Raw genomic sequence first — 23,266 nt, 5'->3', positions numbered from 1 at the left:
CCAGCCTGGAATTTAAAACCAGACCCAAAAAAATCTGGTTTGTTGACGGCTCCATCCTGGACTTCGGAACATTTAACAGCCACCCCAGGGACTGAAGTACCTCCATCACCCGATTCAGAGTCCTGACACACTCCACTTGAGATTGGGCCACCACCAGAAAGTCATCCAGATAAGGCAAAAACGTGATGTTCTCCCTTCTGATGAAGGAGGCCATCTCCGCCACTACCTTGGTAAAGATCCGAGGCGCCATGGAAAGGCCAAGGGAAGTGCCTGGAACTGATAGTGAAGAAGACCCGCCTCGGTTCTTACAGCTACCCGGAGAAATCTCTGGTGATCTGGGTGAATCGGAATATGATGGTAAGCATCTTTTAAATCCAGAACCGCCATGTGACAGCCTGGAGATAAAAGATATATCGCTGACCTGATAGTTTCCATCTTGAATTTTCTGGCTTTCAGGAACTTGTTCAGGTATCTGAGATTTATTATAGTCCGGTATGACCCATCTGGTTTCTTCACTAGAAACAGGGTGGAATAGAGCCCTCTTCCTAGCTCTGACTCTGGGACAGGAATTAACACCTTTTTGCTTATCAATTTTTTTATTTCTTGCAGCATAATGAGAGAAAATCTTGAAATCACAAACCTTTCTGCGGGGGATCTCAGGAATTCCAACCTTAAACCCTCCCGCAGAAGACCTATTATCACGGTCGGCGTGACTATCACATACGTGACACAGAGGGAGGGAACAAGAAAGGCCCTGACCAAGTGAGAGGGAAGGTGGTGACCCCTGACTCACCTAGCGGCTGGCACCTGGCTGCCCTGACGTCCCTAGACGGGTTCCTCACCCGTACGCCGATCACGTGCCTAAAGCTCTGGCTTTCCCTAAGCTGAGCCCTAGATAGTGAACAGGGCGGTGGGAACACTAGTCCGCACCACTAGCTCTAAAGGAAAACACCAAGGGAAGGACAGACAATACAAAATCAACATATAATCCAGGTGGGCGACAACAGGAGACAACAAGAAGCCCAACAGGGATCCGGAGGGTAGCACTCTGGAAAGACAACCAGGATTCACAACTCCAGTGGGTCAGTATAGATGTCCAGGCAGGAAGCTCTATAACTGGCAACTAGAGAAGTGTGAGGGGAGAATATAAGGAGGTTGGGAGTGGCAGACAAGAAACAGCTGAGGAGGAGAAGCTACGGATCCCTGATTGAGACAAAAAGGATAGCAAGGCAAACACAGAAAACAATCACTAAGAAACAAGGTGATCTTTAGATATAGAGCGCGCAGCCAGCCGCTGCGACCTCCTGACCCCGGGTATAACGGAGTCAGACGTGGCTCTAGATACCCTCGTGACAGTACCCCCCCTTTAACGAGGGGCCTCCGGACACTCAGGACCAGGTCTCTCCGGATGAGAGGTATGGAAAGCCTGAATTAACCTGTTGGCGTTTACCTCTGACGCTGGAACCCACATTCTTTCCTCGGGACCGTAACCCCTCCAATGCACCAGATACTGAAGAGAGCGGCGGACCCGACGAGAATCAACAATTCTGGCTATTTGAAACTCCAGATTACCATCCACAATAACAGGAGGAGGTGGCAGCGGTGATGGTTCTAGAGGTGGAACATACTTCTTGAGTAACGATTTATGGAAGACGTTATGGATCTTAAAAGTCTGAGGTAGCTCCAGGCGAAAAGCCACAGGGTTAATGACGGCTACTATTTTATAAGGACCAATGAACCTAGGGCCCAGTTTCCAAGAGGGAACCTTCAACTTAATATTTCTAGTAGACAACCACACATAGTCATTCACCCCTAGGTCCGGACCTGGCGACCGTTTCTTATCGGCCATGCATTTATATTTACCACTCATCTTTTTCAAGTTAACTTGCACCTTCTGCCATACCGAAGAAAGAGATGAAGAAAACCTTTCCTCTTCGGGAACCCCAGAAGACCCCCCCTCTTTGAAAGTACAAAATTGGGGATGAAAACCGTATGCACCAAGGAATGGTGACTTGCCAGTGGACTCCTGATAATGATTATTTATGGCAAACTCAGCTAACGGTAAATATGATGACCACAACTCTTGGTTTTCAGACACAAAACACCTTAAATATGTTTCTAGGTTTTGGTTGGTACGCTCAGTCTGTCCATTCGACTGAGGATGGAAAGCTGAGGAAAAGGACAAGTGTACCCCCAAACGGGAACAAAAAGCTTTCCAAAACTTAGAAATAAACTGGGTTCCCCGATCCGAAACCACATCGGAAGGGACCCCGTGAAGCTTCACGATTTCACTGATAAACACCTGAGCAAGAGTTTTAGCATTAGGAAGTGCGGGTAGCGCAATAAAGTGTACCATTTTGCTAAACCTGTCTACTACTACCAAAATAACTGTTTTACCCGCAGACAACGGTAAGTCAGTGATGAAATCCATTGACAGATGTGTCCATGGCCTATTGGGGATAAAAAGAGGCAATAAAGACCCTGCTGGACGTGTATGAGAGACTTTCGCGCGTGCACAAGTAGAGCAAGAAGACACGAAATCCATTACATCCTGACCCAACCTTGGCCACCAAAAACGACGAGATAATAGCTCCAAAGTTGCTTTACTACCCGGGTGCCCAGCAAGTGCCGAAATATGATGTTCTTTTAATAATTCAAGACACAGGTTTAACGGTACAAACAATTTCTCTGAGGGGCAAGAGGCCGGGGCGTCCCCCTGGGCCTCTAACACCTTTCCCTCTAGAACAGAGTGTACAGCAGAGACAACCACTCCTCTTTGTAAAATAGGTACCGGATCACTAGCATTACCCCCTCCAGGGAAACTACGAGATAACGCGTCTGCCTTGGTATTTTTTGCCCCAGGACGATAGGTGATTACAAAGTTAAATCTGGTAAAGAATAGCGACCACCTAGCTTGTCTAGGGGTGAGACGCTTAGCCGATTCTAGGTACAGAAGGTTTTTGTGATCCGTAATCACCGTGACGGGGTGGATTGCTCCCTCTAAGAAGTGACGCCACTCTTCAAGCGCCAGCTTAATCGCCAACAGTTCCCTATTTCCAACATCATAGTTCTTCTCTGCAGAAGATAATTTTTTGGAAAAGAAAGCGCAAGGGCGCCATTTGCCAGGAGACGGACCCTGAGACAATACAGCCCCCACTCCCACCTCTGACGCATCTACCTCAACAATAAAAGGCTGGGAGACATCAGGTTGAATTAGAACAGGTGCCGAGGTAAACCTCTCTTTTAGAGAGGAAAATGCATTTTTAGCGGCGTCAGACCATTTAGAAAAATCAGTCCCCTTCCTAGTCATGTCGGTAAGGGGTTTAACGATCACTGAATAATTTTTAATGAACTTTCTATAGAAATTTGCGAAACCCAAAAACCGTTGTAGGGCTTTAAGGTTCTCAGGAAGATCCCAATCTAAAATTGCCTGGACCTTCCCAGGATCCATACGGAAACCTGAAGCAGATAATAGATATCCCAGGAACTGTATTTCCTGAACGGCGAAGACACATTTTTCAATTTTCACATATAATTTATTCGTCCGTAAAACCTGCAGTACTTGCCTGACATGCACCTCATGTGTTTTCAGATCAGCCGAATAAATTAAGATATCATCTAGGTATATGACAACAAACCTGCCGATGAGATGACTAAAAATATCATTAACGAAATGTTGGAAGACAGCGGGGGCATTGGTCAGACCGAAAGGCATAACTAGATTTTCATAATGCCCCTCAGGGGTGTTAAAAGCTGTCTTCCACTCATTCCCTTCCCTGATACGAATCAGATTGTAGGCCCCCCTAAGATCAAGTTTGGAGAACCACTTAGCACCCGCAATCTGATTAAAAAGGTCAGGAATGAGAGGAAGAGGGTATGGGTCTCGGATGGTTATCTGGTTTAGCTCACGAAAATCTAGGCAAGGACGCAGGCCCCCATCTTTCTTTTTAACAAAGAAAAACCCTGCAGCCACGGGTGAAGAAGAGGGTCTGATGTGTCCCTTAGCCAGACTCTTGGAGATATAATCTTTCATGGCTTGTCTCTCGGGACCCGAAAGATTATACAACCTGGACTTGGGTAATTTTGCACCGGGAATCAGGTTAACCGGGCAATCATAAGGACGATGAGGTGGTAGCTTCTGACAACCCTTTTCAGAAAAAACGTCCTCAAAGTCCGAAATAAATGTAGGTAGGGAAGCTATGGAGGCGATTAAGCAATTGTTATTTAAGCAATTCTCTCTGCAATGCTCACTCCACTCCAATATCTCCCTGGCCTGCCAATCCACCACTGGATTGTGCGCTACCAACCAGGGAAGACCCAATACCACAGGAGAGGGAAGGCCCTCCAGAACGTAACATGAAAGACACTCATTATGGTGGTCCCCTACCCGAAGGTGTAAATTATGAACAATGTGGGTGAGGTTTCTCTGAGACAGAGGAGCCAAATCTATAGCGAATACGGGAATAGGTCTCTGCAGCGTACAGAGAGACAAACCCATAGTGCGGGCAAAATGGGCATCAATCAAATTTACCCCTGCTCCACTGTCTAGAAAAAAAGAAATAGACTCCGTCTTAACACCAAAAACAATAACCGCTGGTAACACAAATTGAGATGTTCGTATGGAGGAAACGTATACCCCCCGGCTGACATCCTCCGCACAGCCTGGGGTTAGTAGTTTTCCGACGGTCTTTTGTTTTTGAGAAAGGAGGGACAGACATTAATGAAATGACCCTTCCCCCCACAGAAAAAACAAGCCCCCCCCCCTACGGCGAACCTCAGGAGGACGGACCTGACGAGAAGTTCCGCCTAGCTGCATAGGCTCATCTAAGTCAGTACAGACTAATTGTTGCTTGGGAGAGGTAACCAATTGCTCAGGAATTTTCGATCTCTCCCTAAGACGCCTATCTATTCTGATAGAGAGGGACATAACAGCATCAAGGGAAAGGGGGGTCTCATACAGCGCCAGTGCATCCTTAACCCTTTCAGATAACCCAGAGCAGAACTGACTCCTGAGAGCCGGGTCGTTCCACTGAGTATCCGTAGCCCACCTACGGAACTCTGAGCAATATTCCTCTGCTGACCGATCTCCCTGTAGGAGTCTCCGTAACTTCGACTCAGCCAGGGCGACTCGGTCAGGGTCATCATATATGAGACCCAAAGCCCCAAAAAATCTCTCCACTGACCGGAGAGCCTGGGAACCAGGGGGTAACGAGAACGCCCAGGATTGTGGGTCCCCCTGAAGCAGGGAAATGACAATCCCAACCCGCTGTTCTTCATTACCTGAGGAGTAAGGGCGCAACTTAAAGTATAATTTGCAGGCCTCACGGAACGTTGCAAATTTGTCTCTTCCCCCAGAAAATCTGTCAGGAAGAACAACCTTGGGTTCTGTAACAACCTGGTTACCCATAGCTACGCTAGGGGTGCGGTCTGCTGCATTTGCTGCTGTTGTTGGAGGACAGACGCCTTCAATCCTGCCACCTCCAAAGACAGGCCTTGAAGCTGTTTTGCCAAGGCAGCAATAGGATCCATATTGGATTCTAAGTAGAGAAAAAAAAACAACAAAAAGAAATTTTTTTTTATTTTTTTTTTCTTTCTCAAAAAGTAAAGGCCAGTTATAATATCGCGGTCGGCGTGACTATCACATACGTGACACAGAGGGAGGGAACAAGAAAGGCCCTGACCAAGTGAGAGGGAAGGTGGTGACCCCTGACTCACCTAGCGGCTGGCACCTGGCTGCCCTGACGTCCCTAGACGGGTTCCTCACCCGTACGCCGATCACGTGCCTAAAGCCCTGGCTTTCCCTAAGCTGAGCCCTAGATAGTGAACAGGGCGGTGGAAACACTAGTCCGCACCACTAGCTCTAAAGGAAAACACCAAGGGAAGGACAGACAATACAAACTCAACATATAATCCAGGTGGGCGACAACAGGAGACAACAAGAAGCCCAACAGGGATCCGGAGGGTAGCACTCTGGAAAGACAACCAGGATTCACAACTCCAGTGGGTCAGTATAGATGTCCAGGCAGGAAGCTCTATAACTGGCAACTAGAGAAGTGTGAGGGGAGAATATAAGGAGGTTGGGAGTGGCAGACAAGAAACAGCTGAGGAGGAGAAGCTACGGATCCCTGATTGAGACAAAAAGGATAGCAAGGCAAACACAGAAAACAATCACTAAGAAACAACGTGATCTTTAGATATAGAGCGCGCAGCCAGCCGCTGCGACCTCCTGACCCCAGGTATAACGGAGTCAGACGTGACTCTAGATACCCTCGTGACACCTATCAACCATTTTCCTGCCATCTTTTCCCAAGCAGGAAGGAAGAATTTTAATCTTCCTCCTACCGGGATCATGGCGTCATTGCTTTCCTTGTTTTCCCGCACGAGCTGTGGCTGATCTAAACAAAAAGCCCTTATTTCCTGATCTAGGCCTTGCTTCCTGCTCTCTGTCCCTCATCTGCTTCTTACTTTGAAATCTTGATGGGTTTCGAAAGGGCCGTCTATACTGCCTGAACTGAGTAAAAGATTCCTGGGGAAATTTTTTCTTTCTATCCGCTGCTTTTTCGAGTAAGGAGGCAAGTTCCGACCCGAAAAGAAACTGGCCATCACAGGGGATGCTACATAATCTCAGCTTGGACGGCATATCACCCCCTTTCCAATTTTTAAGCCACAAAGCACGTCGCGCAGAATTGGAAAGGGATGCGGCTCTTGCTTCCAGCCTTTCTGAATGCACGCGGCATCCGCAATAAAGTCTGCAGCTTTTTGGAAAGTGGGTAAAGATGCTAGTAACTGCTCTCTAGGGCATTTATCCCTAATCTGCCCTTCTAGCCTATCTAACCACAGTGACATAGACCTTGCAACAACGGTGGCAGCTATACTAGGCCTAAAAGCAGCCGCAGCAGATTCCCACGAGTTCTTAAGGGAAGAGTCTATTCTTTTATCTAAGGGATCCCTTAAAAATCCCATATCCTCAAAGGGCAGTGAGGATTTTTTAGAAATCTTAGAAATGGCTACATCCAGCTTCGGGGCCTTGACCCAAGATGTAGAAGCCTCTTCCTCAAAGGGGTACTTCCGTTTAAATGTTTTAGAAATAAATGTTTTTTTATCTGGTTTTCTCCACTCTTTCTCTATCACTGCCGAAATAGATCTATGGACAGGGAAACATCTGCGCTTCCTTTCCCTAAACCCCTCAAACACGACATCCTCTACAGATCTATCCTCTTTGGAATTCTCCAACTCCAGGGTAGATCGGATAACTTTTAACAATTTGTCCGTATCCTCTGCTGGAAATAGGAACTTCCCTTCTTTAGTGTTATCTTCAGAAGAGGAGGAATCATTAGCGTCCTCATTCCCGGAAAGAGAATCACTATCCTCCGATTCTACGTCACACTCCTGCCTCACCGCACTCTTCCTCTTCCTACCGGCTTTCAGGGTATTTTTAACTTCTGACATAATAGATCTTAGATCTTTCAGAAGACTCGGGGTCTCCTCAGCCACCGTCTTCTCAATGCACTGTTGACAGAGCTTCTTAGTGTAAGAAGAAGACAGTGAACATTTGCAGATAGGGCATTCCTTGTTCTTCTTCTTGGCCACCACCTTCTTAGGCACCGTCTAAGAAAAAAGGAAGATACCCAAATCTAAGGAACAGCCTATACCCTTTAAGGACCGAGATTAGGACTCACAATACCGGCGGCAGGATCTCAATATCCGCACTTTCAGACCTTCTCTCTTCATCCATAATGAAGGAAAAACCTGCACTGATGAAACATTGTCAAGTTACCTTCTGCCACCAAGTATTGCTCTCACCTGAGAGATACACAGCTTCCTTCAGACCCACCACTCCACAGATAGCACTGGAACAGAATCTGGTCCACTTTCTAGCACTCTGAATTCAGACACCGGTGTCCAAATAACCCAAGCACACTCATACCTGAATAGCTTGTTTTTAAAAACTGCCGGACCGGAAGCGCTCGGCCGTGGAACGCATGGCACTTCCTGCCGGGACGTCACTTCCGGTGGCGTCCTGGCTGATCTGCAGCAACTTGGGGCCTTCTGGCCACACTCAATCCGCTGGTGCGGTCTTCCTCGCCTCAGGGACCGGCAACTTCTGCCTCCCGGAATCTCCGTCCCCGGCATCCTGCCCCCCGACGCCTGTGGGTGAGGAATGATCGGCAGGTACAACACACCGCCGCTAACCCTCCAGCATCTACTGGGACTTCCAGGTTAGGACGACAACTGCAGGCTCCCGTACCAGGACAGGAAACCTCACTGAGGTGGGAGAGCAGCTCCACCTTTTTATGCTGCAGGTTTCCTGTCCTGGGGCGGAGCCATCTCTCTAAGGTGCTGTCGTGGGGAGGGGAAAAAAAACTGTTTGTAAATCAAAACTTCAGTGTTTATTCACACATAAGGCCAAATCTTTGTGTTAGTTCACACAATGGAAAGTCCACAGAACAAAAAATCACCTTGTTTGCAGTTTTATCTCCAGCGGTCCAAAGCAGGTCTTAGGGGGCCTGCGGCTCTCAGCCCTCCAGCATGGCACAAAGCCTCAGATCCCAAACACAGAGACTGACAGCGCTAGCACTAGCTGCCGCTGACACCTGAAATTACCGGCTCTTACTTCACCGAGACCAGGAACCTCGGTGACACATACCTTCCATCAACGACGGACCCTTGCGCCTTCCTACACTATATACTGTGGACCTAGGCAGTACCTTCACATCCTATATACCATTAGTAACGTAAAATGTTTGTGCCTACATTAACCATAACACTGGTAATATAGTACATTTGGTAGTCTGGAAAAATTGTAAAATACAATATGTTGGACATACAGTACAGACCAAAAGTTTGGACACACCTTCTCATTCAAAGAGTTTTCTTTATTTTCATGACTATGAAGGCATCAAAACTATGAATTAACACATGTGGAATTATATACATAACAAACAATTGTGAAACAACTGAAAATATGTCATATTCTAGGTTCTTCAAAGTAGCCACCTTTTGCTTTGATTACTGCTTTGCATACTCTTGGCATTCTCTTGATGAGCTTCAAGAGGTAGTCCCCTGAAATGGTTTTCACTTCACAGGTGTGCCCTGTCAGGTTTAATAAGTGGGATTTCTTGCCTTATAAATGGGGTTGGGACCATCAGTTGCATTGAGGAGAAGTCAGGTGGATACACAGCTGATAGTCCTACTGAATAGACTGTTAGAATTGGTATTATGGCAAGAAAAAAGCAGCTAAGTAAAGAAAAACGAGTGGCCATCATTACTTTAAGAAATGAAGGTCAGTCAGTCAGCTGAAAAATTGGGAAAACTTTGAAAGTAAGGGCTATTTGACCATGAAGGAGAGTGATGGGGTGCTGCGCCAGATGACCTGGCCTCCACAGTCACCGGACCTGAACCCAATCGAGATGGTTTGGGGTGAGCTGGACCGCAGAGTGAAGGCAAAAGGGCCAACAAGTGCTAAGCATCTCTGGGAACTCCTTCAAGACTGTTGGAAGACCATTTCAGGGGACTACCTCTTGAAGCTCATCAAGAGAATGCCAAGAGTGTGCAAAGCTGTAATCAAAGCAAAAGGTGGCTACTTTGAAGAACCTAGAATAGGACATATTTTCAGTTGTTTCACACTTATTTGTTATGTATATAATTCCACATGTGTTAATTCATAGTTTTGATGCCTTCATAGTCATGAAAATAAAGAAAACTCTTTGAATGAGAAGGTGTGTCCAAACTTTTGGTCTGTACTGTATATTTTGTCCCCTTAATCTTTCTGTTTCATCATCTAATAATACCAATATATCAGTGATTTCAAAACACATTACAGATAAACATGCAGGAGATACATCTTCGGTTCCTTTAGAAATTAAATATGTTTTTAAACCTACTGTACATTTAATGGGGACCATAAAGGTAAACTTCTAAATAGGGAGACTTTTTGGATGTTCCTACTGTACCCTAGATAACCAGAAGGCCTGAATCTGTGCCAAGATCTCATGTTACATTACTTTACATTATTACATTTCCACCAGCATTTGCTAGATACTTTATATTCACTTGTTATTATTCTGAAAGATAGTTACAGTTTTCTCATAATAAAGCAATTTTTGTACGGCTTATATTAATTCATGGATATACTTATATGTAAAATTATTATTATTTTCTAACTGTACATATACTGTACATGTATCGGACCTTTCACACCTCCACAAGTTAAATCTGTGATTTGTGTAAATTTGTGTTCTCGTATAGGTTTTGAAGCGAGATACATGCTAGCAGATATTGGCCATGAGAAACAGTGCTGCACACGGATGCTTAGAGCCCACCAATAAAATACATTCTGGGGGCTCACTGTTCATTAAGATGCAATTTGCAAGACCCAAGATGCAAATTTGTGGCCACAGTAATCCCCAAAAACTTCAAAGAGAATGAGCCATTAACATATGTGAAAGTGGTGGGTGGCATCTGCTGGACTCTAGCTTAGAATACAGAGATCACCTTTATGGCATATCTTGTTAATGGTAAGATCTCATGTAGGGGCCACAGCACAGATAGAAACGGCACCAGCAAGCAGTCAAGCTTTCAAATTGTTTGGAAATGTGTAACGCCCCATAATGGCATTAGTACTTCCTCCCCCCGCTACTGTCTTTAATGGGCTAATATCATGTCATCTTGTGTATTTATTTCAGGTCCACTATAATGTGCATTCCTATTTCTAATGTAACTGTTATGTTCACGTGTAATATGCCTGGTTCACCAGCAGGTGGCAGCAAACACGGCAGAGCTGTACTTAGCTAGAATGGAACCTTCCATTTAATTCTAACACCCCCTCTGTGGAGAAGTGGGCAAGTCCCACTTCCTGCAGGAAGGGTGGGGACCAGTTTCTAGAGCAGACTAGTGTCACGGCTGAGGATGGGGAAAACCCTCAGCCGTTCAATGCCAGAAGATGTTTGGTCGCTGCTCGGCCAGGACCACAGGATCAGGGAGCAGGTCACCACCTATCGCGTCCCTAATACTGACCCTGACTCCTAGCTGTATGAGCCGACCCTGATGGTAGGAGGGCTCATACTCCAGAACCTTGGGGTCCCTACTTGTCCTCAGGGTGGCCCTGAACTAGGAGCAGGGTAAGACGACCTGTTCCTCCTAGGCACGGACGAACAGGAGTCTCACTGGCCAAGCTGCAAGGAGATGGGGAACATAAACAGACATATGGATATGACAGGTGAACCAAGCAGTTCCACACTAACCTGCCACAGCCTTGCTGACTGGAACCCGTGCTCAAATACGCTGTCCACACAAACACAAGGGAGACAGCACACACATCAAAACACACAGGTAACCAGGACATCCATAGCTGCAATAAATATCAAGAGCATAAAAACATCAACTTAACATCAGACATTCTTTTTATGACCGCAAGGGTGGCCCTTACTGGAAAGATGGTATATGAACCAGGAGGATGACTCCAGCAAAACGCATGGCTGAAGTACCCTCCAGCAGGAAGCTAAATAACCCAAGTGGCCACACCCACACACACACTAGGACTGGGGTTAACCATTGCATCAACAAACAAGGTTTGTGGTCTGGGCTAAGGTGTGCAAGAACGTGGAGTTGGGAGGGATGCCTACCAGCCCTCCATGATCTATCTGGCTGAACTGTGCCTGGAGCCAGTGCGGGGTAGGCCTGAATATGTGGGCCACCCAGGAGAGTGAAATGAAAGAAAGAAGGGTCGGGAGGGTGGGGCACGAAGCGACCGCCCCCAGGGTGAGGCTGCTCGGGATTATATAGAGGGCAGCCCCACCCACAAATCCAGGCTGTAACCAGCCTTACTATTTGTGGTCTGGGCTGAGGTGTGCAAAAACGTGGAGTTGGGAGGGATGCCTACCAGCCCTCCATGATCGATCTGGCTGAACTGTGCCCGGAACCAGTGCGGGGTAGGCCTGAATATGTGGGCAAAAAGTCTACCAACACTGCTAGGTGCGAAATATGTATTTGAAACCGAACAGGACAAGTCACAATGCCAACGAATGAAAGCCCTGGAAATCTCGATCTGCGGATTGGGAATATACCTAGATAACATGCGCGGGCACCTGGAGCTTGGAGACCGAGGAGGCGGCTCCTATGCGGAACGAGTGCCCTGAAATTGTATCTGGATTATACCCCAAACCTGCTGCTAACGTGCGGATGTGGGAAATGACCTGAGCCGCGGTGAGGGGCCTGCCCTGGAGGGGAAGAAGCGGGTCCTCTGGAGAAAGAGGAAGGAGAAACTCGGCAAGGTCTCCCAGCACCTTGACAGGACACCAACTGTTTGACATGGGGAAGAACTTGATCTCGACGGGAGGACCTACCTGACTAGTTTTGGCGACTAGAGGAACTTGAACGATTCCGGTGACAATGCCGAATGAACCTAAGTGAATCGAGTGACGTCCTGAATGATTCAAGACGAAGAACCTAACCCTGCGCGATTCAGGTGGTTGTACGTGGCCGTAACAGAAAAGATGTCCCGAGCGACACAGGAGGTAACATGAGCCTGAGCGATTCAGGCAGGTGCCGGGCTGTTAAATGTCCTGAGCGATTCAGGAAGGCACCGGATAGTTATGAGGTGGAAACTAAGATGGACCCTAATAGTGGCTGGCGTCTCTTATTTTAGGAGAGAGACAGCCAGTACGCGGACCTGAGTGATTCAGGTGGACACTGGCCAACAAGAAAACCCAAGCGAATCAGGCAGAAAAGTTAACCCTGGAGGCGCAGGTAGAAGACAGTCTGGTGAAAGTATCCGGCTAAGTGGACCTGACGTGTTCAGGAAGGCGTAGACAGCTATAAAACAGACGGAACAGGCGACGGCCACTAGCTAATAAAATGAGTCGGCGACGGACTTTGGTGGCAAAACGTGATGATAGAGGGTGACAGAGGCAGAGCGAGCCTGGGCGATCCAGGATGACAGAGGCAGAGCGAGCCTGGGCGATCCAGGATGACAGGAAACAGAGCGAGCCTGGGCGATCCAGGATGACAGAAACAAAGCGCGCCTGGGCGATCCAAGATGACAGAGCAAGCCTGGGCGATCCAGGATGACAGAGGCAGCGTGGGCCTGGGCGATCCAGGGAGACATCAGATGATGTGTGAGAGCGAGACAAGAAGCAGGGAAGACAGACAAAAGACGTATGCGTGATACCTGAAGAATTCAGGAAGCTGTTGAGCAGCTACTTGGCTAATCGGGAGGACTGGATATCAGACGGTACTGCAGCCCTGTTTGTTTTAGAAAATGTGCCCAAAATGGTACATTAGGAAACCGGAAAATAGCACCTCCACCTAACCTGGGAAGGGAAGAACCCGGTTAAGGGAAATCCTGCCCCCCATCAAGTGTGTCAGCCAAGTGGAGACTGCCGATCTCCCGATGACTGGAGAACTCCCCGTTTTTTCGCTCCCAGGAGAACAAAATCTAGTCGGTCAGAAGGAGGAATAACTGAGGAGATGACGGCCTGGGTGATCCAGGAGACAGAGGTAGGTATGAGCCTGGGCGAGCCAGGAGACAGAGGCAGAGCGAGCCTGGGCGATCCAGGATGACAGAGCGAGCCTGGGCGATCCAGGATGACAGAGGCAGCGTGGGCCTGGGCGATCCAGGGAGGCATCAGATGATGTGTGAGAGCGAGACAAGAAGCAGGGAAGACAGACAAAAGACATATGCGTGATACCTGAAGAATTCAGGAAGCTGTTGAGCAGCTACTTGGCTGATCAGGGGGATTGGATATCAGACGGTACTGCAGCCCTGTTTGTTTTAGAAAAATGTGCCCAAAATGGTACATTAGGAACCGGAAAATAGCACCTCCACCTAACCTGGGAAGGGAAGAACCCGGTTAAGGGAAATCCTGCCCCCCATCAAGTGTGTCAGCCAAGCGGAGACTGCCGATCTCCAGATGACTGGAGAACTCCCCGTTTTTTAATTCCCAGGAGAACAAAATCTAGTCGGGTCAGAAGGAGGAATAACTGAGGAGATGACGGCCTGGGCAATCCAGGAGACAGAGGTGGGTATGAGCCTGGGCGATCCAGGAGACAGAGGTAGGTATGAGCCTGGGCGATCCAGGAGACAGAGGTAGGTACGAGCCTGGGTGATCCAGGAGACAGAGGTAGGTACGAACCTGGGTGATCCAGGAGACAGAGGTAGGTACGAGCCTGGGCGATCCAGTGGGAAACAGGGAAACATATAAATAAATGAACATACACATACAGAAAGGCCCTGCTACCACTACATATCAGTACAGATGACGGCAGGCAAATGGTCAGCGTGCAGTGACCGCGCATAGAGTTTAGGCTGAAGCTGTGTATTGCCAACCCAGGTGAGTCGTATTCATGTAAAAAACAGCCCAGCATGCGCTTCAACGTGAGGATTCTGCACTGTATGACCAGCTCCTAGCAACCACAACAAGGAATAGAGGAGCTGGTTTAGCTGCAAGCCACTATCAAGAGCGATGTCAGTGTGTGTGAACCTGATCTGCAAAATGCTGCTGTAGGAAGCATAGAGGAACTGGGAAAAGCGAGCACCGGTAAGTTTGGGCAGCAATGCCACAGTACTAACCAGGACACCACCTGTGATTCAAAACACACAAGTTCGGCAGTGGTTCTCAACATGCGTTCCACACTGGAACGCACGCCGACCCCGCGACCGGAAGCAGGGAAACACATGAGCGCTGATCGGAGGAGCCCTGTGGGGGGGATGGACTGAGGGAAGGAGCTTACCCGTCCTGGAGACACGTACAAGCGGCGGACCACTCGGACTGCAGTAATGAAAGTTTTTTTTTTTTTTTTTTTTTAAAGGAGACCAGTCTGAGTGAATATGAACCAGGATCTCCCTGAGGTGAACAGAAAAGTAGGCCTATGGAATGTAACAGACCACCAAAGAAAGGAACGTAAGCCTTAAAAGAACGGAGAGAGGTACCAGAGCGGTGGGTGCAGACTGCCCCGGTGAGATTGAGTAAAACCATGACGTAGCAATGAACAGGAGAATGCAGCTTTGAGTGGAAGCAGAGTACAACACATGATGTAACAACAAATAGGGCTTTGGATGTGAGTGGTACCTAAAAAACATGGTATGGGCGCAGCTCTGAGTATGGGAATGGAGTGTAGGACAAGATGTAAAAGCAGACATGCGGACGCAGCTTTGGATGTGAACGGAATATTAACTTGATTCGACAGCAGACATGGAAAGAACCTGAAGTAGCAGCCAGTGGAGATGTCTGACCACTTTCTGCACAGACATCTCCACTGCGCCTGTTCCTCGGAGCACTATGACGTCATCGGCGCAGGCGCAGTGGAGATGTCTGAGCAGGGAAGCGGTCAGACATTCACTGCGCATGCGCCGAATACATACGCTCACAGGGAGGATCGCATTCCGGAGGAGATGGGCGGGCTGGAGGGACGCGCTGGGCGGCGGCAGTTTGTGAAGGTAGACCGAGCCTCTAGGCACTAATGACGCCCCCATAGCACCTAGAGGCTCATTAGCATATCGATATAAGTTTTTTTTTTAGCGAAACGGCTGCCCCAAAAGCTATTATATTAGGATGGTTTGTTAGAGCAGACACTAGCGGATCGCTAGTGTCTGACAGCTAAATATGTGAAACGAAGTGGTAGAAACCCTTTAAGTACATGGAGCAGTGAAATACATGAAGTCTAAAGATGGTGGTAGCGGGGGGAGGGGGGAGACACATGGCAAGGAACAGCTATAGCAAGAGGCCTAAATAATAACAGCTGTGTCCGATCTCCAAACGTGACGTCACGTGCAGCCCGGGTAACTCTTCCTTTACAGCAAACCGGCTGAAGTAACTTTTCATACGAGATGAACAAAGCGAAGTAAAACTTGTAAGATTTATAGGAACTAACTCCTATTACCAACAAACAAAGTTGAAGAGAAATAGAAGTATTTAGCCCCAACGAGCAACCTGAGGTAGCAGATTCTGAGGCGGAGCCCCCCGTTCACTAGCAAAGCCGGTTCCGACGGCCCCGGCCCAACCTACTTACATAGTATGGCGCTTGCATACCACGGTAGCAGAGAGCAAAATAAGACTGCTGGTACTAAAATGGAGATGGGGCAAGGGAAAAACGGGGGGGGGGGGGGGGGGGAGGAGACCCCACCGACCCTTTGACTTCAACCAAATAAAACTCAGACAACTTAGTTTTATGAACTAATCCTTTACTGGGTGATAATCGGCCACAGCAAATTGTTTCCTTATTAACAAAACGGTATCAAAACCCCACCTCCTCCACGAACCATTCCTCCGATGCGGTATACCACCCTGGGTCCCCAGGGCATACATACGCCAATAACTCTTTACCACGAACTTTCATTTTCAAATGCCGCCAGCTGTGACTTCACTTCCTCCTTCACCGAACCTCAAAAGAGAGACATAATGAACCGAACTGATCTTTCAACCACATACCACCATCATTATTATTATTTTTTTTTTATTATTATTATTTTTTTCTTTTAATATAAAATTGTATAAAATAAACCTGATATAAAAATAAATCTGAACCTAAGGGCGGGAGGGAGGGCAACTCGGCTTACCCTGTCAAGAGGAAGTGCTTCACACTGACCTCCTCTATATAAGCCTACCCCTACTCCTCCTCCCACCGTCTCTCCCCTCCTTCCATACTCCACCTACCCTTCTTTTAACCCTTTACTATCCTCTCTCCTACCACTAACCCGGGGCCTATTCTTTAACCCCTACCCAGGGAAACATAAGGGGAAGGGGGACCAACAGTCCCTCATCACCCTCCTTACCCTGTCGGGTGCTCTCCAGACTGCTGGTACTAAAATGGGGATGGGGCAAGGGAAAAACAGGGGGGGGGAGGTAGACCCCACCGGCCCCTTTAACTTCAACCAAATAAAATTTAGACAACTTAGTTTTATGAACCAATCCTTTACTGGGTGATGATCGGCCACAGCAAATTGTTTCCTTATTAACAAAACGGTATCAAAACCCCACCTCCTCCACGAACCATTCCTCCGATGCGGTATACCACCCTGGGTCCCCAGGACGTACGTACGCCAATAACTCTTTACCACGAACTTTCATTTTCAAATGCCGCCATGGAGGAGGACCGTATCTCAAACGGGGCTCTGACCACCACCCAGCAAACTAAAAGCCTGTTCGATGCCATCCTGCAAACCGGACAAAAAGATATCCAGACCGATATCTGTGAGATGTACCCCATCTGGCCTCATCAAAGGTCTATTATCTCCCTCTAACTGCCAATGCCGGACAACCACCCCTCCCTTCGAATGCACAAAGCGGGACATTCGGGCATTCAATGTCCTCCTGCATTTCTCCATAGCCTCCCCGTCCCTGGCGCCATGCCAAACTACTCTTGGCACTACTTCTAACCACACTATAACTAGCTCCGGGGAGAACGCAGGGAAGCGCTCCAAATCAGACCTCATCAACGCCATTAGTTCCAACATCCTCTGAGAACACAGGTCATTCCCACCCGCATGTAAGACCAGTATCACAGGCCCCACCGATCTACGTCCAATCTCAACCACCTCCGGTAACACTTGCGCCCATCTCAGCCCCCGAAGTCCTCTCCATTGCACCTCTACTTCCCTGAATCCCAGGCTGCGACCTCCAGGCCTGCATTCCGCCCTCTGCGCTGCCCAGAAAATGTAAGAGTGTCCAACCAACCAAATCACCGGGCGACCGACTTCATGCGCCTGCCACGTGGCCGGAGTCACCGAAGAGCTGACTAACGTCATCAATTGTTGAGCACTAGACGCCACAGGAAATCCGGGCACGCCAGTCCATCCATTTCCGCCTCCGGAAGAAAGTCCCGAAAAACCTGCCAACGGAATCGAGAGAGAGCATCAGCAATCCTGTTATCCACCCCCGGAACATGGCGGGCCCTAAAGTAAATATTGCGCTCCAAGCACCTTAGCACCAAATGCCGAAGCAATGCTAGGACCGGCAATGATGAAGAGGACAACCTATTAATACACTGAACCGTACCCAGGTTATCCGACCAAAAACACACATGACGATTCTCTAACCTGTCACCCCAAATCTCTACTGCCACTACAATAGGGAATAGTTCCAGCAATGTTAGGTTACTCAACAACCCCAGATCTCTCCACTCATCAGGCCAAGGAGAAGCACACCATTCCTTACCCAACACAGTACCAAAGCCACAGGAGCCAGCCGCATCCGACCACAGCTCCAGCTCACAACTAGATATTTCCTGCGAAATATAACATGTATGGCCATTGTAAGAACATAAAAATTCACGCCACACCCTCAAATCAGCCTTGAGCGACTTGGTCAACCGAATGCGATGCCGAGGGGAAACCACTCCCCGCCTTGCCAAAGATAACCGCCGCAAAAAAACACGCCCCATAGGCATAACCCGGCAAGCAAAACACAACAAACCCAGGAGCGACTGCAGCTGCCTAAGAGTCACCTTCCGTACCACCAGAAACCCTTCAATCAAAGCCATTAGCCCAGCTAACTTGTCCTGCGGTAAAAGAAAAACCACTGCCACTGAATCTATTTCGATACCTAAAAAAGACAACCGCGTCACCGGACCTTCCGTCTTAGCCGATATGGGAACCCCAAAACCCTCCATCAAGGACAAAAAGGAAGACAAAAGATCCTGACAGACTCAATTACCCCCGGGCGCTACAAACAAGAAGTCATCGAGATAGTGAATCACCGACGAACAACCGGACTCAAAATGCACCACCCACTCCAAAAACGAACTAAACAGTTCGAAATAGTGGCACGAAATGGAGCAACCCATGGGCAAACAGGTATCGTAATAGAAGAAACCCTCAAAACAACCCCCAAGCAAATGGAAACAATCCGGATGAATAGGCAAGAGCCTAAACGCTGACTCCACATCCGATTTAGCCAACAGAGCTCCCTTCCCTGCTTCCCTTACTAGCGCCACCGCCCTGTCAAACGATACATATGACACTGATGACTCCTCCTGAAGTATTGCATCGTTCACTGATGCGCCCTTCGGATGAGACAGATGATGTATCAGGCGAAATTTACCTGGTTCCTTCTTCGGTACGACACCCCACGGCGAAACCCTCAAATTGGAAAAGGGGGGTTGATCAAAGGGACCCATAATCCTGCCCGCTGCCACTTCCTTCTGCAGCTTCTCCCTGAGAGCCTCCGGATATTCCCTAGCTGATTTAAGATTATCCGAAAAAATGGGGGATCTATTGAGGATAAACGGTATGAAAAAACCTTCCGAAAAACCCTTCCGTAAAATGTCAGCCGCCCCTTTATTGGGATACCGGTCTAACCAGGGAGCCATCCTTGCCACGTTGACTGGAGTCCTTTTGTTCAAGGGAGGTAGGGGGTTTGACACCTCTTCCTTGAGATCTAAAGCCCCTACCCGCGGGATGGGGGCCCCCGCATGCCGAACATTCATGCTTGTACCTACACAAGCCAGCGTACTTACAGTGCCCTTCGTTGTACAACCAACATGCCCCCGGGCGTCTAACGGCCACTGGACCTTGGGCAGCCGAGGCCCCAATGCTAGTGGCCGTCCCTGGAAAGGAAGGAGGCCGAGGCGCCGTCATCAAGCGGAGCCAGACATCCGTTGCCTTCACACCCCATCCCATCTCTGGCTGTAGTGCAAGACGCCTCCGAAATTCCTCATCATACTTCCACCAAGCACTACCTCCATGCGCCTTATACGCGCTATAAATTGTGTCCATGTAAATAAACAACTCAGCGCACCGCTCCGGATGCCTCTGACCCATCACACATCCCAAAACCGCAAAAGCCTGCAACCAATTATTCATAGTTCTGGCTACCTTAAACCGTTTATCATAAGGCTTATCCACAAAACGCTTCTCTTTATCCACCCCATGCTGATCCACTGACACCAAGGACCATATGTCCACATATTGGTGGGATCAGATCTTCTCCCTCACCGACTCCTCTAAATGAGCCCCCAGGGGCGTGGCCTGGCTGCTGACTGAGATGGCTGCATGAAAGAGGAGCTCCTGCACCGCAGCGACATTTACACAGCAGGCCCAGCTCCAAAACTACTGGGTGGAAGATTTATTTGCCTCTTGCCTTCTCTACTGTCCCCAGCTACTATGGGGAAGTCTAAGAGATCCCTACCCAAGCTACAATACGGGCCTGTGGACTCCTTCTTCACCAGAGGCAGAGGGAAAGATGGTGCCGGCCTCATCACTGAATCCCCGCCGGCTTCTCCTCTCAGCGCTCCATCGCCTGCACCTGTGGCCCGCTCTCCGTCCCCACCGGACCATCTGGGACTCACTTACCTCCTCCATGGACCTCAGCCGTCCCTCCCTCCGACCCCTGCCGAAATAACAGATCTTGCACATGCGGATCAAGATGGCGCCCGATCTCCCACAGACAGCGCTGGTCTCCTCACATGGCCGCAACTCAGTGACTCCCACCGATTAACCCTGGATCCCTCCGGTTCCTCTGGAAAACAGGTCAGTGACTTGCCCAGCAAATCATTCACTGTTGGTCAGCCTGATGACCCTTTCCACAAGCTCCCTACCTCTGATAAAATAGTCACTGAAGACTCTCTAAAAGCAATGCTGCTGGCCCTGAAATTCTCCCTTAATACAGATATGGAGAAACTGCTTAAGGCTACTTTCACACTTGCGCTTGATCGGCTCCGTTCAGTACGGATCCGTCTGCATTAATAACTTAGAAAAATTTCTAAGTGCGAAAGTAGCCTGAGCGGATCCGTTCAGACTTTCAATGTAAAGTCAATGGGGGACGGATCCGCTTGAAGATTGAGCCATATGGTGTCATCTTCAAGCGGATCCGTTCCCATTGACTTACATTGTAAGTCTGGACGGATCCGCACGCCTCCGCACGGCCAGGCGGACACCCGAACGCTGCAAGCAGCGTTCAGCTGTCCGCCTGGCCGTGCGGAGGCGAGCGGAGCGGAGGCTGAACGCCGCCAGACTGATGCAGTCTGAGCGGATCCGCATCCATTCAGACTGCATCAGGGCTGGACGGAAGCGTTCTGCTCCGCTCGTGAGCCCCTTCAAACGGAGCTCACGAGCGGACAGCAGAACGCTAGTGTGAAAGTAGCCTAACCCTATTCTCACAAGGGTGCAGTCAGCCGAAGGCAAAATTAGCCATATTGAAACAAAAATGAGTGAATTTGCGTCATCCCAAAATGAGATCATAGACGCACACAATGACATGGCTGACCAGCTTGAGGCCATCAATTTAAAGTTGGCAGATATGGAGGATCGCTCTAGGCAAAATAACATAAAGTTTAGAGGCATTCCTGAAGAAGTGGCCCCTGAGGAACTGCAACCATACTTGAAAGGCCTCATGAAAATGCTTCTACCGCAGATCCCAGTACCTGACATGATTATTGATCGGGCCCACAGAATACCAAAACCCCCTCACTTAGGGCCACACATCCCGCGCGACACCCTTGCGCGGATCCATTTCTTTTACACCAAGGAAGCTATGATGTCAGCCGCGCGAAAGAAGCAACCGCTTCCTGCTCCTTACCAAAAGATCAAGCTCTTCACTGATCTATCAAGATTCACGCTTCGACGGCGCAGAGAGCTAATGCCTATTACTACAGCTCTCCAAGATAATGACGTCCCTTATAAGTGGGGCTACCCCCTGAAATTGCTCATCCGTAGAAACGGACAAATTCATGCGATCAAAAACATCGATGAAGGAAAGCAACTCCTCCATCTTTGGGGTATCCCTCTTTCCTCAAAGTCCACTGGGAGTGATCCCCCTGCTTTACACACGTCTCATCCATCCTCTTCAGCAACCTGAATGTAAAATCTCCCCCTGTCTACAGCATTCCTATACAGGACGGACTATCTGAGATCATTGTGCTCCACCTGATGGCAGAACTGCTAAAGGATATGATTTTCACTACTGGGCCACTTTTCTGCAGCCCTCATGAGACCGGTGCAACCTCCTGCCTGCTTCTACTTGTCCTTCTACCTCGTTGGCACTGGCGTTGGACTTTCGCCCCTAATCCATCTGGGTGACGTGATTTGTTGCCTTAAAGGGCTTCTGTCACCCCACAAAAGTCTTTTTTTTTTTTTTTTTTGGATAGTTACATTCCTTATAGCGCGATATAGGAGAATATAATCTTGTCACTTACTTTCATGCGGCCGTTTCTTTAGAAAACGAAGTTTTATAATATGTAAATCCGGTCTCTACCAGCAAGTAGGGCGTCTACTCAGAACTCCCTCAGTGCGCCTGCGCGGATGACATCTTCTCTTTCGGTGATGTCATCGGCGCAGGCGCACTGAGGGAGTTCTGAGGAGACGAGCCTCCTCATCTCAGAGCGCCTGCGAGGGGGCGGTTTTCTGCTGCGGCTACCAGCAAGTATACGCCCTACTTGCTGGTAGCTGCAGCAGAAAACCGCCCCCTCGCCGTGTTGATTGACAGGGCCAGCCGTGATCTCCTCCTCCGGCCGGCCCTGTCAGTATTTCAAAAATAGCGCGCCTCTGTTCATTCGGCGCAGGCGCTCTGAGATGAGGAGGCTCGTCTCCTCAGAACTCCCTCAGTGCGCCTGCGCCGATGACATCACCGAAAGAGAAGATGTCATCCGCGCAGGCGCACTGAGGGAGTTCTGAGGAGACGAGCCTCCTCATCTCAGAGCGCCTGCGCCGAATGAACAGAGGCGCGTGATTTTTGAAATACTGACAGGGCCGGCCGGAGGAGGAGATCACGGCTGGCCCTGTCAATCAACACGGCGAGGGGGCGGTTTTCTGCTGCGGCTACCAGCAAGTAGACGCCCTACTTGCTGGTAGAGACCGGATTTACATATTATAAAACTTCGTTTTCTAAAGAAACGGCCGCATGAAAGTAAGTGACAAGATTATATTCTCCTATATCGCGCTATAAGGAATGTAACTATCCAAAAAAAAAAAAATGACTTTTGTGGGGTGACAGAAGCCCTTTAAACATCTTGGCTTTCCCTCTCTGTCCTAGCTGTCCCTCTTTCTTCTCACTGCTTTAACCTTACCTCTCCTATTTTCCCCTGTGTATGTGATACCTGTCCAGTAATTTCAAGGTACAACCTGCCTGATATTGTATATTTGTGATATATTGATCTAACGTTGCATCTTCATTGTTCTCCTGACCTGTAGGTTATCTCTTTCATACAGTGATGGGTCTCAAGATTATGAGCCTTAATGTCAAGGGCCTCAATTGCCCACAGAAGCGAGCGTATCTCTGGTCTGAAGCTTTAACCTCTCATGCTGATATGCTGTGTGTGCAGGAATCCCACCTAC

The sequence above is a fragment of the Bufo bufo genome, chromosome 4, assembly GCF_905171765.1.
Source record: "Bufo bufo chromosome 4, aBufBuf1.1, whole genome shotgun sequence".
NCBI lineage: Eukaryota > Metazoa > Chordata > Amphibia > Anura > Bufonidae > Bufo > Bufo bufo.
Note: the sequence above shows the minus strand (reverse complement) of the source record.